Genomic DNA, 8,967 nt, shown 5'->3' with positions numbered 1-8,967 from the left:
AAAGGTAAATAATATCCATTTGGAGGGTAACTCAAAAATCATTGTTAATATGCTGAAGAAAAAAAAATCACATCGTCGGTTTTTATAGAGCTAGATAGATGAAATAATTGCATTATTGGATAGGTTTACCAACTTTAAAATTAGTCACATTTTTAGAGAGGCAAACCAACAAGCTGATAAATTAGCAAATTATGCAATATCATTACCCAATATTGGAGATATTATAATGGATAAATTTAGTGATTGTCTTGGGGATGAATAATGATAGAATGATAATGGCATCCTTTCAAAAAGGTGGGAGATGTACCGATAGGTTGTAATTATATGATACATTTAAGGCTAATGCATAGAAGTACATGCTGAGGTTTTTGGCGACATAATAATCCAAAAAAGAAGTAATGACGAGTGATAGTTGAAGCATATGAAAGGTAGAGTTAAGCTACTTAGAATTTATTTATCATTGGCAAAGTGAAAGAAGGAAAGAAAGTAAGGCTTTGAAGTGAAGAGACATAAAGAAGATGGAAGCCACATTCTTAGTTGATTTAGACAAAAAGATGAAGGCGTTCAAAGGATCTGTAGGATGGGAAAGGGTGAAAGGGTTATTAAAAATAAAGACCAAAGAGATGACCTCAACAATGTTAGGGGTGATTAGCAACCAATTTCAAGAAAGAGCAATAAAAAGGCACACAAACTTGGATGTGATCTCAATCTTCATTACAAGGGTTTGGAGTTGAACAAGAGCACATATGAAGTGGAATTTGTGGCACGAGCTCTATTCGTTGATGATGTGCTAGATGGGCTAGGGTCAATCATGGAGTGGTTGATCCTTGGAATTGGGCAAGACATTAATGAGTGTTTTGCTAAGGGAGATGAGGCTCACCATTTTGGATATGTGCCCTTCTTGCACTAGAAGGTAGGGGCTAACTAACCATTAATGTATAGGAAAGTTGAGGAGGCGTGGCTGAGTAGTAAGGGAATTGGGGCATGTGGAACAGGTAGAGCGAGCAACTAGTGTTGGACCTTGGAGGAATGTCCCTCGATGTCGAAGAAGCAGCGGTGGCTCCTAGTCGGGCTCAAGTGGAGAATGAGATTGGTTGTGTGGAGGTAGATGGAAAAATAGTTTTGTTGGGCTTCGTCTTGAAGGAGGTGTGTGATGGGATGATTTTTATTGTTTGAAGTTGGCAGGAAGACAAATGGAGAAATGGCAGAACTTATAGTTAGCTAAGCGACATAGCTCAATTTTTGTGAAAATATAGGAGCTCATAAGGTATTTTCTTTTATGCATTATTGGATATTGTAAAGATTGTAAAACTTTGATTAGTTCATACGTAGAATAGAGGATGAACTTATAGGTATAAGAAAAATTGGGAAGATAGCAATGCGGGGATGCAGAGAAGTGGAGGTAGATGATAAAATAAATTTTACTTAATGTAATGGTCTTACTTTTGAAATTAATATAAAAAACCTATTACCAAAAGAAAAAATATTATTAGAGAAATTGTAAATAATTGGATTATAATTAGAATTTCAAGTTTGAGTTATCTCTAGTCGCATTATGAATTGAAGGAAAAGTAAATATTAATATTGGACTTAATTAGAAGTCAAATTAATATTTTAGAAATGAAATTGATATTAATATTTATTCTAATAATATAAAGTTATGTTATTAACTAAATCATTTATGATTTAAGATTATTTAAATTAATAACATGATAATATTGCATGATATTTTATATGCAAAGAGATTTGACATTTAAATACTTATTAATTTAAATAAGTATATTAGCATAAAAATTTATATTAACATGTATATTCTTACTTTATTTATAAACACATTCTTATGACCCAAACTAAACAAGAGAAATTGATGGAATCAAATCACATGACTAAAAACTATGTGTTTTCTTACATTCTATTAATAGTCTTGTGGTGTTTATTTTCATGATGGTTTTCTTTATGAGTTGTTTAGTTGGCCAAGTTAGGATGTGCATTAGAGGTGTTTTGAGATTTCTTTTATGATTATTTGACTTGATGCCATGATGCACTTTATGGTTTGAATTGAGATTTATATATTATGAGCTTCATGCTATTGAGCATTTATGAGAACTTGGATTTTGAGAACCACGATTATTTTCGGATTGCCTGTTAAGGAACCAAATTTGATCAGTATTACTTTTTGTGGTATGGGACACAATTGTGGTTTGTGAGTTTTGGGAAGGTAGTCTATGTGCATGTCTACATGAGTGGCTTGTAATGGGGGTTAGGGCCCAAAGAGGGTGCCAGGGTGACTCATTGTAAGTTGTGTAACAAGTGATAACACAGTAATTTAAAATATTTAGACACACATCAAAAAGATAAGTTAGAGATTTTTCCTCACCCATGCCTTGAGTGCTTGTATAGGTTATGGATGGGAATGGGAGCTAGTGTGAGGTATGACTAGTTTTTTCTTGTCTTTATGAGAGGGTATTCGGGTTCCACATGTGTCGCATTGGGGGTCCGGGGTCCAGAGTGACTAGTCCAAGGTAACTCAATGCTCAAGGGTTTGGGGTGTAGTGAGAGACCAATCTAGGGTAACTCAAGAAGTTTGACCATGTGATGACAGTTCCTAGTATATAGCTTGAGTCTCCTTCATGGTTGTTTTTTATATTTGCCTCTATTGGTGTACATGTTGGATATTACTTTTGATGATGTATTTATTGTGAGTTGTTACTTATTAATCGGATGTCATTTATTAAATTTGACAATTGACTTTTATTGATGAGTGTTAGCTATTTATTGGTGGTGTACTTATTGTTGGATGTTCTTACTATTGGTGATTTACTTTTATTGATGATAGTTGTTATATGTTGATTATTGTTCTTGGACATGTGGCCTTTGACTTAAGATGGATACCATCTCATTAACTTTATCTTGATTTGATATTGTATTCTACTTGGTATTTGTATGTTGATTTGTTACGTGTTGTTGGTATTGGATTGAGTGTCCTTTTGATTTCAATTATCTCTTCTTCTTTAGTAGTTTGTGTTACCCTTGAGGTAGTTTTGGTTGTTAGGATTCCTTTCTTAGGAATGTTTTATGATTGATTATTCGTCTATGGATTGTTCATTATCTTCCCTACACGATGGGAGGGGGAACCTAACTAGGTGACCATGTGTTCGGGAGGTGGTGTCTTCTTACCATTTGGGTGCCCCTTAGTTTGATAGATGTTGGATGTGGTTGTACCATTATCATTCTTATTCCTATCTCAAAGATTTTTATTCAGTTGATGCATATGTGTTACCATGTTATCCTGTATTTTGATGTACTTGTATCTATTCTCACATACCTTGTGACATGTGCAGTGGATGTTATTCATTAGATGTATATCATTGTATCAGTTGTTTTTTCACATTTGCTTATGAGATAATGTATCTATTATTTATTTATGATCATGAGGCATTCTACTTGATACTTAAACTAATTAATATAAACTTCTTAATGTGACTCAACATGAAGGAAACCTTGAGGAATGGGAACTATATTTGTAGTTGTTTATGTGCACTTTTTGCATGTGTATATATTGCTTTCATATTGTTACTTTGATGTTGTTTAAACTTTAAAAAAAAAATTGTTTAGTAAACATTGTAACATGTTAGGTTTTTTTTTCTTGGGTTCCTGAGCAGGGTGTTAGAAGAGATTTCTCATTTTCCATGCTATTAATATCATTCTCAATTTCACTGATCTGAATTTTGGCATTAAGCTTCTTAGCTTCTTTAAGATCAATTTTATTAGAAATAACTTTGAGACAACAATAAAGAGCATTCAGGTTGTTGCTCATGTGTTTATATGTAAAAAGATCCTTGTAGAAATTAGTGAATGTATTCAAAATGACATTGTTATCTTTTGAGATCCATGTATTAGTTATAATTTCATGAATCAATTCTCTTATTTTTGGGTTTGGTAATATTAAAAAAATAGTTAGTCCCCCTATCACCCTCTTTGAGACAAATCATTCTATCCTTGATTTCTTGCTCTTGGATTTTATAATTTCGGGGTCTTCTTAATTCATTTCTAACATGAAATGCCAAATTGAGATGAAGATATTTATTTGGCTCATTATTTTGAACATATTCCTCGACCTCTGTAAGAGATTTTTGACAAATATAAAGGTGTGATCTCCTATCCATGGCTTTTATTTTTACAAACAATCTGAAAGAGATCTTTCTAATTTGAGACTTTTTGATTCCACACATCAATGGGAGAAATGCCTTGGCATTTGAAATTGGTAATACAAGTAACCATTTAAGTAGCATCATTAACATCCCTATCTTTTAAAAGAGATCCATTCAACTTGAAAGGATTCTTGTTTTTAGGTTTGACCAAATCTTCAATATCAACTACAAAGGAGATCTCAATTGAGATAGGAAAATGATTAGAAATACTAACCAAGGTTAGAATAACATGATAGCAACTAGAAGAGTGTTTCAAAATGAAAGCAGAGGAATCCAAGTAGCACCTATCTAATTTACAATAAAATATCTTTTGTCCTAACTAGTTATTACACCAAGTATACCAAATACCCCCTATCACTCCTTTTCTTAAGCATACGATCAATCGACTTAAACTTCCTTTTAAAATTACTCGAGAGAAAAAATTGTGTTTCCTTTCCAACAATGAACCATACTATTTCAATCATATTAAATATGCTAATAAAAGTCCAGTTAGGCTCAGGAAAATTTGAGGACAACAATCCAAAAATAGAGCTATATTATTGTAATCATTAGAAACATACAAATACAAATTCCAATACATCTATCAACATGCCTAAACAAAACCTGTTGAGCCCTTTGACAAGGAGATATACCATCACCAATAATCCTTTGACCCTACTATGATTAGTATACAAGTATGTGGTGTTAGAGTGTTGTAGGCATGATACCTGAAAAATTTAATCTCTTAAAGAAAAATCACATCCTTTTGTAGAATATCAAATTACACCATTTTCTAAAAATATATTTTCTATATAACATTTCTAAACCCCAAAAACTCCAACAGTGCACATTAATAATAATAATAAATTAGGAGATTTTTTATTCTTATAAAGCTTATTAAAGCATTCTAGTAACTCAAAATGGACACGCTTGTTACTTCCTGATTGGTAATAAAGGGCCTTTCATTGTATTTTCTTTTCTTGACCTTCGATTTCAGCATTCTCTTTATTTTCAACATTGTCAACATCATCCTACACAGTCCCATCGTTATCTAAGGGATGCATACTCTCAAGCATACCACTATCCTACCCTACAAATGCTATGGATGACTTATTGCTTTCTTTGGCTCTATTTTTAATACTATTAAGGGCTAATTGTTGAGCATTTAATTTAGACAACATTGGAGCATCCTAGGGATGTATTGATTGACAACCAAAAGAGAGATTAGTAGTTTTCTTTCCTTCTACAAGAATGACTTCAAAATATTCATTAAAAAGTGGATTAGACAACGAGAAAAAATTATTACCCATATCAACTTCAACATTGTTTTCCTGTTAATTCTTCACCTTTTCAGAGTTATTATTCACTTCTTTAACAATATGGATTGGGGCTGAATGACTGAAAGACTTATGGGGGTTACCATTAGTTTTGTTCGGATTACTATTATTTAAAACATCAAAGGAATTTTGAATATCTGTTAGGGTTGGACATTCATTACGGGTATCTCCATTCAAATTGCAATCAAGCATGCACCTAAATTACAAATAAATAAATATTACACGAATAAAAGTCTCCTTCAACACCAATCTAAATCATGTTAGGGAAATCCACTTCTGGTTCAAGGCATATTAAAACATGAGAATTAACGTGTGGAAGAGTGATTTTTGATTCTTCAACTTGCAAAGATGAGCCTAAAGGCTTAAGAATTTGAGGAAGAAACAACCTGAACTTGGGTTGCAAATTGCATATTTCAATCCAATAAGGGGGAGACGAGTGGCTAGGACTTTATTGAAATTGCTTTAGGGGGCCAATGAAAGGCTCTGAAGAGAGTTTGAACAACATTCTAGAAAGCTTTCTCCAACATGTGTTCTTGCACATTTTTATTTCTGAAAAAAGATTACAAAGAGAACTTAATGTATCATACAACTAAAACTTACGACAATGCCCAATGTTTTTCCCCACACTATATTAATCCAGTCATGCAAAAACTTTCTAGCAGGTAAGATTTATTATCCATGCAAAAAAATGGCTCTTACCGTGTCTTGGTTCAGGGAAAGCTAGAGAGTTTTAGACTAGAAAGAGGTGGCTTATCTAGTTTAACTCCTCAAGGGTTCAAACTCTCATTGATTGCATTGCCACCCGATCAACCTCCATCAGATCTAGATTTAACTTCATTTTCTATTCTATAGGAAAGGGCTTGTATAGATTCTCAATTAAAACAAGTAGAGTCAGGACATACAATGACATTATCCCGAGCACCAGTTAAGTTATACGATGGCTTTTCAACAACACTCTCACCATTTCTTAGTTTAATGGCTTGTGTTCCACTATATTCAATGATGGTGATTTTCTCCCTCTACCTATCCTTGCCATAATTGTTCGGATCCATTAAGATAATTAAACATACAATGAGAGATTGATAAAATCACTCCCTCAAGGAACCAAAAACCTTGACCAATACAAGCATGACCACACGACTCAAGACAACGACAACAAAAAAGGACTAGTTAAATAGGAATGACAAAACTTAAGGAGCAAGACTAGGAAAAAATAATGGACCAAGAAAACATCGGTAAGGCCTTGGTTAGTCCACATGATCCTTGTAAGTTATATGGGCAACAAGGACAAATGCCCTCTTACAAAGCCAACCACTTCGCATGCTCCTTCCTTCCCACACCCTAAAAATAATGCTACACAATTTCTTCATAATACTTGCATAATTAAATTTGCATTCATTGAAAATTAGAAAATACAAAAATATTGTTCTCCACATTTTTGCAGAGTTACAAATTATCAAATTTGAACGAGCAAAGGCTTCCTTGTGAACAAAACATTATTTTTTAATTGTGTGATCGAAGAAGTTGAAAAACAACCTCACAAAACCTTAGAGTTGGCAATCTATCAACTTTTCAAGAGATCAATTCGTAAGAGTTTTTGTTGTTATCGTCGGGCAACAACGATGCTCAACAGATGAGAAGGCTACAAAAAGAAAATAATTTTAGGAAGTGGAAGGCATTTTATGCTCTTTAAAATACGTGTAGAGGAAGAGGAAGAGGTTTAAGATTCAAAAACTAGTCAAACTATTTGTAGTCTTTTACTTAGGTATTCTTTATGTGTGTGATTTATGGATCGACAACATTTCAGGCTCACAATTAAAGCAATTAAGGGAACCCAAAAATGTTTGATCACAAGCAAGTTCAAAATTAAAAGCATTCCCTTGTATGATATCATGCTAAGAGAAACAAGAGCTACCCCTATTGAAGCAATTTATATGGTACATCTCATAAGCTATCTAAAAAGAATTGAACAAATGGAAGATGGTAGATGGCCTTAGATTGTCTTCAATAATATATTGTACAAAATGAAGAAGGCATTGATGCAACAAAACATAAAGTGGATGGTAAATGAAATATTATTTTAGTATGTGCCCCACAAAATAGCAAGGATATAAAATTTTTCACTATGGATAAGTTTTGCAAGAGAAATTTGGTATTGGGCTAGGAAAGAAGAAAAAATATTACATCAATAAGCTTAATCCCATGTTTAATCAACTTCAAAAAGCTAACATAGGGGCCAAAATTTATCAATGAGCTAAAATTCTTATTGCTTGGCTTATGACTAACTCCAATCAACTCCATAGTAAGATCGGCATTGGAAAATGATAAGAGGCTTGGGAAAAGAGAGTTCTCACACTTTGCAATTCTAGAAATATGAAAATTGAACAACATTTTATTGTAGAGCATGAGTGTATTGCATACAAGGACAAGTGGGACAAATTTGTGAATATATTTACATTTAGCTCTTGGTATAACTTATCCAGTGAGGATTATGTTGAGAAATTGGGGTTTCTTATCATCAACCTACGTTGCAAGAAAGAAAACTGATTTATTAAATTTAACTTAATTAAGGAAGTTGTCCAATAGGCTAGGGGAAGAGACTGAGTAATTGATAGGAGGTCCAATAATAGTGATAATTTTGTCATAGATACCCCCACTTACCACTCTTAAAAGAACCCCAAAAAATGAAAAAAAAAGTACTAATAGCTAATTACACATGTACTAACAATTGATTATTTTTCAACTTTCTTTTAGCTTTATGGTTGTTGATTGACCAATTTGTGCCCCACTATTGAGACATTTCATAAAGACTACTGGGAAATTTAACCATAAGTACTATTTTTTTTGAAGTGAGTGACTATTGGTACATGAACATGGTGACTATTAGACAAGCATTTTGAAATAAAACTTTTTGACTACTTTGCTCCGAGATTCCTACATAGAGATCTCAATACCCAAAAGTTTAAACATTAGCTGTGAACTCTTCACTCACCTATGTATGGGATTGGCTAATCTCTAGACAAAATGCACTAAAGACTTAAAAAAAGTTAAACATATTTATTTTTCTCAAATTCACGAAAATAAGTAAATTTTTTTCAAATTTGTTGTTGTTGTCGATTACAAAATATGCTGATCATGAAGATCAAATGCTGAAAAAAAAAAAAAAAAAAAAATTCACTATATTTTCAATTTTTTGAAATTTGGTCAATCGTGCATTTTGTAGGAAGGATAGCTGAGTCCATAAATATATACCCAAAAAAAAAGGAATGATATGATATGATATGATAGATTTTAATGACGTCCACGAGACTAAAGTAGTCTATGGGACCCATGCGATCACCCTCCCGAGTCAGGAGCGGAACTAGTCAGTTGTAAAGTTTTGGATAACTTGTCTCTCCTTCTCTGAAGCTTGGCAATCAAATCTGCTACTCTCTTCACTT

The sequence above is a fragment of the Cupressus sempervirens genome, chromosome 8, assembly GCF_028749045.1.
Source record: "Cupressus sempervirens isolate cs-2001-9-10 chromosome 8, ASM2874904v1, whole genome shotgun sequence".
In the NCBI taxonomy this organism is placed as follows: Eukaryota; Viridiplantae; Streptophyta; class Pinopsida; order Cupressales; family Cupressaceae; genus Cupressus; species Cupressus sempervirens.
The sequence above is the reverse complement of the archived record's forward strand: the minus strand, read 5'-3'. Positions refer to the sequence as shown.